Genomic DNA, 10,817 nt, shown 5'->3' on the forward strand with positions numbered 1-10,817 from the left:
TCCAGTGCTTGGTAGACAAGACCTACTACTGTCCCGGGGCTGAACTAAACTGCGAGGAGCTAAGTCATTATGTCTCATGGCTTGACGATCTTGATACTGTCAAGACAAATAAAATTCCTGCAGTTAGAAATGTTAGTACTGAAAACATGCGACAATAGTGTTCGTAATGAACTACGGTCACATCTATTTAGGAAAGATGGTAAGATTTTTACTATTTGTCCTTAGTGCATCTTTTGCATACATTATTTTTTAAGCTAAACTTCATTGCTAAGTATGTTACTATACGATGTTCTTCAACAGGGACTCCCGATGAATGTTGTGCCTCATGGGATCGAGACTAAAGGTACCATGAGTATTGTTAGCTTACGGCCAAGATATCCTACAATGCACTTTAGTGCATTCAGGATTTCTAATAGCGAGCAATGCTTAATAGTGAAAGACTGGACCAAATTTCTGATGGTGGAGCGCAGAGAAGTACTAGGGGGCAGCAATCAGAAGCGCAGCCCACGATTAGGAGACAGGTTCATCTGCATGCTCCAACTTGATGAAGGAGGAGAGCTACACATGTTTTATGTTATTTTACCTGAGAGAGAGCAGCAGGAGTGATTTGCTAGCTAGAAATGAGTTTGAAGATGATGATGTGCTACACTATGACTATGATGATTAAATAGCTAGTGTTGGTGGTAATGACTATGATGATTATTATTAGCTAGTGTTGGTGGTGATTAGATAGCTACCGCATCTAGTGTTGGTGGTGATTAGCTAGCTAGAGTGAGTTTGATCGGATGATGATGACTATGGTGGTTAAATAAATACTGTTGGTGGTAATGACTATGATGATGATTAAATATCTTGTGCTGGCGGATTAGATTCAAGTGGAGGCAACATGTGGTGCATATCGAAAGTACTACTAGTCCAAACTAGATCAAGTTTGGATTAGTAGTATACTTTTGACATGCACCACATATTGCCTCCACTTGAAACTGCTGTAACACCCCGGATATGATTTACCCAATATGTAATCCAACTCTTGCTGTTTCCGGCATTAAGTTATTTTATTTTCTTGGGTTCAAGTCTTTGTCTCCTTTGTCCCCAAACCCTAGCCCCGCTTCTCTCCGTGCGCCGGACGTGTCCGCCGGCGCCGGACAACGTCCGCCGCCACCGCCGCCCAACCAGGAGCTGCCACATGTCCCGCCGGGACCTCTCCCCGCCGCCGGCCCGGGAGGCCCGAACCGGGCCCCCGAGGCCCATCGCGCGCCCCGCCGCATGGGAACCACCACGCCGCCCATCCCGCGCGCCGGCCGCCATCTCCGCTGCCTTCCGCTGCCCTTCTCCATCGCCGGCGCAGCCACACCCACGGGCGCGAGCCGCCACCGTCCGCCCCGCGCCAGCGTGCGCCTCATCTCCGCCGGCGTCTCTCATCGTCGAATCGGGTCCGGCCATCCCTCCGGTCTTCTTCCTCCTCTCCGGTCATCTCCGGCGAGCCCAGCCGGTGGACCTCGTCATCCGTGCCAGATCTGGATCTCAGATCCACAACACCCCGGTTGACTTTTTGCCCGAAACCCTAATTTCTTTGCTATGTTCATCGCATCGTAACTCCGCATCCGTAGCTCCGTTTTGGGCATATGGCATATCAAAATGTTCGTCTCAGAGAGCACATCATTTCATCTCATTGCATCATTTTCATTTGAGCTCATCTTGATGCCCGAAATTCTGTTGGAAGAGTGCTATTTGAGATAATTGTCAGATCTGCTGCTCCAATTAGATATTTGTCATTTTTGCCATTATTATGTGTGCACGATATGCCCCTGAGCTCTACATGTGTTTTGTTATATGTTTTGCCAACTTTCTAGAGGTGCAACCCATGTATTTTTGTGATGTGTGTGGTGACTTGCACAAGCTTGCAAAGTGGTGCATTCGTTAATGCTGATTTCAGGGACTTAGCAATTCCACCAAGTCCTTGATCTGTTTATCTCAATATGTCATATGTTCATGTTGTTTCCTAGTGATCCGTGCCTCTTTTGAGGATGATCAGTAAGGATGTTTTGTTAATCTTGTAGTGATCTATCCATCGATGTCTTTGTTTGCAATTATGGAGCACCCTAGCTTGAGTCAATCTTGCTCTACTTTTCTCATTTCGTGAATCTGGGCAGATTGTCTACTTGTTAGCGATTTTGCCGAGGATGTTGTAGTTGATCCGTGCATGCTATGTTATTGTTCTTGCCATGTCTAGCTTGTATAATATGTATTCTTGATGGGTGTATGCTTAGATTGTCATGAATTACTCTGTAGTGAGTGCATCGAGCTCGTAAACATGCCTACTTGATATCTGATTTGCATGCTCTAGTTTTTCACTAAGTCTGAGAACTGATTATGTTTTTGCCATGTTCACATGCTTGCAAATGTATTTTCTGATCCCTTTTGGCTCAAGGTCACTAAGGGAATTTTGTTAAGCTCTTTGAGTAGCTCCATGCCATGCTTTACTTTGCCATGTTCAGGTCCTATAGCATATAGTTTTCATGCTCCAAAGTGTGCTATCTGATCTGAAATTCCAGACAAGTGTTAATTTCACTAAGTCTGAAATCTGTTTGCCAAATGCATTTTTGCCATGCTTGTTTGAACCTGTTAATGGATGAATTGGCCGTAGCTCAGTGTTCATCTTTTGTTAAGCATCATGAATGGCTTCCTGCCATGTATTTTGTTGCCATGTTTGAGTGTTGTAGCATGTTCATGTTGTTACATTTAGATGGCTACTTGTTGTAAATCGCAGACCGGTGCCATATTTGAATTGTTTGCCATTTCCAAACCGTGACTCCGATTCCGGCGTTCTTTATATCGTTTTCAAGAGATTTCATCTCACCTTTCCAGTGGCACACTTGGATTACCATGTTGAGGCCAGGTTCATTCATTCCTTGTAAAATCTTGCATATGCATCCCATATCGCATCCCGCATAGCATACCATCTTTGCATCATATTGCTTGAGCTTTGCACGTTGTTGATTGTGTCCTTGTTGCTTGTTTGTCTTCTTTGGGTAGATCCGGGAGACGAGTTCGCTAACGAGGAGCCCATTGAGTTTGCTTTCGAGGATCCAGTCAACTCTGACAACTTTGCAGGCAAGATGATCATTCCCTCGAAATCACTACTATCTTTGCTTTGCTAGATGCTCGCTCTTTTGCTATGCCTATGCTACGATGGCTACCACTTGCTTATCATACCTCCCAAATTGTCCTAGCAAACCGTTGATTGGCTATGTTACCGCTTTGCTCAGCCCCTCTTATAGCGTTGCTAGTTGCAGGTGAAGATTGGAGTCCGTTCCTTGTTGAAACATTATTTACTTGTTGGGATATCATTATATTATCTTGTTATCTTAATGCATCTATATACTTGGTAAAGGGTGGAAGGCTCGGCCTCTCGCCTTGTGTTTTGTTCCACTCTTGCCGCCCTAGTTTCCGTCATATCGGTGTTATGTTCCCAGATTTTGCGTTCCTTACGCGGTTGGGTTATAATGGGAACCCCTTGATAGTTCGCCTTGATTAAAGCTTTCCCAGCAATGCCCAACCTTGGTTTTACCATTTTCCACCTAGCCTCTTTGTCCCTTGGGTTTCCGGAGCCCGAGGGTCATCTTATTTTAACCCCCCCCCCTGGGCCAATGCTCCTCTGAGTGTTGGTCTACCTGTCAGCTGCCGGTGGCCACCAGGGGCAACTCTGGGCTAGCCTACCCGTACCTAAGACCATCTGAGTGTGCCCTGAGAACGAGATATGTGCAGCTCCTATCGGGATTTGTCGGCACATTCGGGCGGTGTTGCTGGATTTGTTTTAACTTGTCAAAGTGTCTTGTAGAACCGAGATACCGAGTCTGATCGGAATGTCTCGGGAGGAGGTCTATTCCTTCGTTGACCGTGAGAGCTTGTCATGGGCTAAGTTGGGACTCCCCTGCAGGGATTTGAACTTTCGAAAGTCGTGCCCGCGGTTATGGGCAGATGGGAATTTGTTAATGCCCAGTTGTAGATAACTTGAACTTTAGCTTAATTAAAATGAACCAACTATGTGAGTTACCGTGATGGTCTCTTCTCGGTGGAGTGCGGGAAGTGAACACGGTGTTGGAGTAATGTTTGCCGCAGGTTTCCCTCTAGATACTCGCTCGCGCTTTGCCTCCTCTTCTCGCTCTCTTTTGCGAACAGGATAGCCACCATATATGCTAGTCGTTTGCTACAGCTTCACATACTTTACCTGGCCTTGCCTATTAAGCTTAAATAGTCTTGATCGCGAGGGTGTGAGATTGCTGAGTCCCTGTGGCTCACAGATTACTTCCAAACCAGATGGCGGGCCTGATGATTCCGTTCCAGATGACGCGCTTGAGCTCAAGTGGGAGTTCGACGAGGACTCACGCCGATACTACGTGTCTTTCCCTGATGATCAGTAGTGGTGTCCAGTTGGGGCGATCGGGACCGTATCGCACGTTGGGTTATCTTTTTATTTTGGCGCCGTAGTCGGGCCATGAGTGTTTGAATGTTGTAATGCTATTTATGTACTTTGATTGACGTGGCGAGTGTAAGCCAACTATGTATCTCCCCTTTTATTATCTATATTAGATGGGATGTTGTGAAGATTTCCTAACTTGCGACATTGCTTTCAATGCGGTTATGCCTCTAAGTCGTGCCTCGACACGTGGTAGCTATAGCCGCATCGAGGGCATTACAAGTTGGTATCAGAGCCTTCCTCGACCTTAGGAGCCCCCACTGCTTGATCGTTTTTAGCAGCCATTGTTGAGTCTAGAAAAATGTTTTGAGTCATTTAGGAATTATATATCGGAGAGTTTAGGAATTCTTTTTACTCCCCAGTCTCCTCATCGCTCTGGTAAGGAATCCTGACGTAGAGTTTTGACTCTTCTCTTCTCAAATTTCACTGAATTTTTTTAGGATCATGCGGGTATCTTGGAATCGTTTCGATGGTTTTATGACGAGAACATTGTTCTTGGTGCCTCCTGTCTTTAGGGGTTGTGGCAGTGTCCCGGGGAGTTGAGCTCCGAGGTGTTGTCGTCACAATTTTATCATTGCAGTTCTGGAATACCTGAGTTTAGTACGCCGACATCGAAAATCTCTTTTATGCAGCTCGTTGGTGAGATAACCTCGACGCCACCCAGTACTGGGGCGGGAGTTCGGGAGTATCGCCATAACTTGTATAACGGATGTTTTTTTCGAAGGTTGAGGTAGATGGTTTCCAAAGTTTTTCTCGGTTATGTGTTGAAGGATGGATACAGCTGCATGTAGGATTTGCTAGATTTGGGTGAGATATTATGCTTCCCCTGTATCCCCAACACCTGATTGCATAACCGAAATGGTTCGGGAGTTTCATAGGTGGGAATTCTTGTAGCTCTAGTTCTTCTTCCACGGATATTTGGTTTGAGATTGGGATTTCTTACCGAGTATTCGTTCTTGATCCGTACCTTGTTGATTTATTTCTCTACCTAAATTCTAAGTGGCTTCTCAATTTATGGATATGTGACCATTGCAATTGGAATGCATTCGTTCATTTTGTTTGGATGTGAAGACTATATGTTACAATTTCATCCCGTTTGATTCAGCTCATTTTATCTGTCAATGTGCTAATGGTTGTCACCCTCTTCAGGATGGCTCCCGCTAAGAGCACCAATCAAAATCAGAATCAGGATCCGCCACCACCTCCCCCTCCTCCGGAGGCATGGCAAGCTGTGATGGCCACAACCAATGCAAACACATAGTTGATCATGCAAATTCTTCAAGAGCGCAATCAAGCGAACCAAGGCAACCAAGGCAACAATCAGAATCACTTTGCTACACTCAACCAGTTCCTTGCTAACGGGCCAAAGACTTTCAGCAATTGTGTTGAGGCAACTGATGCTGATGATTGGCTCGTGGATCTATGCAAGCATTTCGAGTGCAGTAATGTCAGGCCTGAGGACTTTGTCAAGTTCGCTTCCTTCCAACTCAAAGACCAAGCTGCAGAATGGTTCCAGCATTACAAGGATTCCAGAGGAGGCCGTGTGATTACCTGGGATGAATTCCGTCAAGACTTCAAAGCTCATCATATCCCTCAGAGCATGGTTGAAAGCAAGCGTGAGGAATTCCGCAACCTGAAGCAAGGCTCTTTGTCTGTCTATGACTACAACAAGTTGTTTCAGAAGCTCGCCCGCTTTGCTAAGTAGGACGTCCCTGATGAGAAGAGCATGATATACCAGTTCAGGGGTGGTCTCAGAGAAGAAATCCAGCTAGCTCTTGTTCTCTTTGAGCCCTTGAGGTACGATGAGTTCTACAACATGGCATTGAAGCAAGAGGCTGCTCAACTGAGGTGTGATGCTTCCAAGAAGCGAGTCAGAGATGCTACTCCTTCTTCCTCTAGTCAAGTGGCCAAGCAGCAGAAGTATTGGCTTCCTCCTCCTCTGTTCCGTCAGCCATTTAAGAAGAGCAAAGGTGGCAGTGGATCTTCCCACCCACCCAACCCTGGCTTTCAGAACAAGACTTCGTCTCAAGCTCCAAGATCGAGTGCTCCGTATCACCGTCCGCTTTCAGAGGTCACGTGCAACAAGTGCCAACAGAAGGGTCACTACGCCAACAAGTGCTTCAATCAGAGGCATCTTCCTCCTCCTCCTCCTATGAGATCGGCAAGTACAGCTGTGGTCAAGCATAACCCCAAGCACGCCAAGGTCAACTTGATGAATGCAGCTCAGGCAGAGGACTCGTCAGATGTCATCATGGGTAACCTTCCTGTTAATAATATTCTTGCAAAAGTTCTTTTTGACACTGGTGCATCGCATTGTTTCATCTCGAGACCGTTTACATCTAGGCATGAATTGACTTCGCAAGTTTTGCCTAGTCCGTTAGCAGTTGTCTCTCCCAGTAGGCGCATGCATCCTAACTCCATTGCTCCGGATGTTACTATCACTTTGGGTGACTACAAATTTCTATCTTCTCCAACGGTTCTTGGTGACTCGGATATTGATCTTATTCTCAGAATGGATTGGCTTTCTAAGCACAAGGCGCATCTTGATTGTGCTGCCAGGCAGATTCAATTGACTCATTCATCTGAGGATGTAATTGTCTTTGCCGCTCGGGATAATACTATCCGTCTGTTTTCTCTCAATGAGAAGGGTGAACTGGATGCTATCTCACAGATTCCAGTCGTTTGCGAATATCAAGACGTCTTCCCAGAAGAGCTTCCAGGGATGCCTCTGCACCGGCCATTTGAATTCGTCATCCATCTTGAGCCTGGCACGGAACCAGTGTGCAAGCGACCTTACAAGCTCAGACCTGAAGAGTTGAAGGAGCTGAAGAAGCAACTCAATATTCAAGAGCGAATGGGTCTCATCCGACCTAGTTCTTCTCTGTGGGGTTGTGGTGTTCTTTTTGTGAAGAAGAAGGATGGAACGGACCGACTTTGCGTTGACTACCGTCCATTGAACAAGAAGACTATCAAGAACAAATACCCACTTCCCAACATCAACGAGCTGTTCGAACAACTCAAAGGCGCCCAAGTATTCTCCAAGCTTGCTCTCCGTATGGGTTATCATCAGATTCAAATCCGTGAGCAAGATATTCCCAAGACGGCTTTCAGGACAAGCTATGGTTCATATGAATACACTGTCATGTCTTTTGGCCTCGTCAACGCTCCTCCGACTTTCTCTCGCATGATGAACTTCATCTTCAATGCCTACACCAATGACTTTGTTTTGGTCTATCTCGACGACATTCTGGTCTTTTCGAAGAACAAGGAAGATCATGCCAAGCACTTGCATTTGGTGCTCGATAAGCTGAGGGAACACCAGTTCTACGCCAAGTTCTCCAAGTGCGTATTTTGGCTCGATGAGGTTCTTTATCTTGGGCATATCATCTCTGCCAAGGGTATTGCGGTGAATCCTGAGAAGGTGTCTGCAATTGTGAATTGGGAACCACCTCAGAACGTGAAGCAACTCCGTAGCTTCCTCGGTCTCGCAAGCTATTGTCGAAGATTCGTTGAAAACTTTTCTAAGATCGCAAAGCCTCTCTCAAATCTTCTCCAGAAGCACGTCAAGTACGTTTGGTCTCCGGAGTGTGACATTGCTTTCAACACTTTGAAAGAGAAATTGGTCACTGCTCCAGTTCTGACTCCGCCTGATGAATCCAAGCCATACGAGGTCTTTTGCGATGCCTCTCTTCAAGGTCTTGGCGCAGTGTTGATGCAAGAGAAGAAAGTTGTGGCTTATACCTCTCGCTAGTTGAAGCCCAATGAGAAGAACTACCCCACTCATGACCTCGAGTTGGCGGCAGTTGTGCATGCTCTTTTGACTTGGAGACATCTCTTATTGGGAAGGAAAGTGGACATCTTCACTGACCACAAGAGTCTCAAGTACATCTTCACTCAGCCTAATCTCAACCTCAGGCAGACTTGATGGGTCGAAATGATTCAGCCTAATCTGAGTATCGAGTATACTCCAGGCAAGGCCAATGTGATTGTTGACGCATTGAGCAGGAAGGCTTATTGCAACAGTCTGATTCTCAAGCCTTATCAACCCGAGCTTTGTGAAGCTTTCCGCAAACTTAATCTGCAAGTTGTTCCTCAAGGTTTCCTCGCCAGCCTTCAAGTCTGTCCTACCTTGGAAGACCAAATTTGCCAAGCCCAACTTCTTGATGCTATGGTGAAGAAGGTGAAGATTGGGATTACCAAGAGTCAACCCAAGTACAAGTGCTACCGCCTTGATGACAAGGATACTCTCTTCTTCGAGGATCGTATTGTTGTGCCCAAAGGTGACCTTCGTAAAGTGATCATGAATGAGGCTCACAATTCTCTCCTCTCCATCCACCCTGGGAGCATGAAGATGTATCAGGACCTCAAGCAGGCTTATTGGTGGACTCGAATGAAGCACGAGATTGCTCAGTTCGTGAATGAGTGTGATGTTTGCAAAAGAGTGAAGGCAGAACACCAAAGGCCAGCTGGTCTCCTCCAACCTCTTGCCATTCCAGAATGGAAGTTTGATCACATTGAGATGGACTTCATGACTGGGTTTCCAAAGTCCAAGCGTGGCAATGATGCTATATTCGTTGTCATTGACAAACTCACTAAAGTGGCTCACTTTCTGCCTATCAAAGAGTTAATCACTGCAGCTCAATTGGCAGAGCTTTATACCTCTCGGATTGTCTCGCTGCACGGTATTCCACAAGTGATCTCTTCAAGCCGTGGCAGCATCTTTACCTCCAAGTTTTGGGATTCTTTTCAGAAGGCCATGGGCACCAACATCCGCTTCAGCACAGCTTACCATCCTCAAACTAGCGGTCAAGTCGAGCGTGTCAACCAGATTCTTGAAGATATGCTCAGGGCTTGTGTGATCTCCTTCGGCATGAAGTGGGAGGATTGTCTTCCTTATGCTGAATTCTCCTACAACAACAGTTTTCAAGCAAGTTCGGGCAAGGCCCCATTTGAAATTATGTATGGCAGGAAGTGCTGTACCCCTCTCAACTGGTCTGAAACCGGCGAACATCATCTTCTGGGTAATGACTTAATCACAGAGGCAGAGGAAATGTGCAAAGTCATTCGAGATAACCTCAAAGAAGCCCAATCCCGCTAGAAGAGCTACTATGATAGTAAGCACCATGATTTGGCTTTCCAGATCGGAGATCATGTTTACCTCTGCATCTCTCCAATGAAAGGTACTCGTCGCTTCAGTATCAAAGGGAAGCTTGCCCCTAGATACGTGGGACCTTTCAAGATCGTCAGCAAGAGAGGCGATCTCGCCTATCGACTCGAGCTTCCTTCAAACTTTGCAAATGTGCATGACGTGTTCCATGTCTCTCAGCTCCGAAAGTGCTTCAAGACTCCTGAACGCACCGTCAACTTCGAGGACATTGAGCTCCAAGAAGATCTCTCTTATCATGAGCACCCCGTTGCTATTCTTGAAGAGACTGAACGCAAGACTCGCAACAAGTCAATCAAATTCCTCAAAGTCAAGTGGTCACACCATTCCGACCGTGAAGCTACCTGGGAACGTGAGGATCACCTCCGTTCTGAATACCCGGCGTTCTTTCAGTCCTAGATCTCGGGACGAGATCCTTTCGTAGTGGTGGAGTGTTGTAACACCCCGGATATGATTTACCCAATATGTAATCCAACTCTTGCCGTTTTCGGCGTTAAGTTATTTTATTTTCTCAGGTTCGGGTCTTTGTCTCTGTGTGTGTTGTTATAGTTGTCATGCATCTCATATCATGTCATCATGTGCATTGCATTTGCATGCGTGTTCGTCTCATGCATTCGAGCATTTTCCCCGTTGTCCGTTTTGCATTCCGGCGCTCCGTTCTCCTCCGAACGTCATTTCTACCTTTCTTTCGTGTGTGGGGATTAAACATTTCCGGATTGGAACGAGACTTGCCAAGCGGCCTTGGTTTACTACCGGTAGACTACCTGTCAAGTTTCGTACCATTTGGACTTCGTTTGATGCTCCAACGGTTAATCGAAGGACCGAGAAGGCCTCATGTGTGTTGCAGCCCAACACCCCTCCATTTTGGCCCAAACCCCTCCAAAACCCTCTCCATCATCTAGAGCGTTCGATCACGATCGCGTGGCCGAAAACCGCACCTCATTTGGACTCTCGTAGCTCCCCCTATGTCTATAAATAGGTCTCTCCCCAAAAATCGGATCTCCTTCATCCCCAAACCCTAGCCCCGCTCCTCTCCGCGCGCCGGACGTGTTCGCCGGCGCCGGACAACATCCGCCGCCACCGCCGCCAAACCGGGAGCTGCCACGTGTCCCGCCAGGACCTCTCCCCGTCGCCGGCCCGGGAGGCCCGAACCGGGCCCCCGAGGCCCATCGC

This window comes from Triticum dicoccoides, chromosome 1A (genome assembly GCF_002162155.2).
Source record: "Triticum dicoccoides isolate Atlit2015 ecotype Zavitan chromosome 1A, WEW_v2.0, whole genome shotgun sequence".
In the NCBI taxonomy this organism is placed as follows: Eukaryota; Viridiplantae; Streptophyta; class Magnoliopsida; order Poales; family Poaceae; genus Triticum; species Triticum dicoccoides.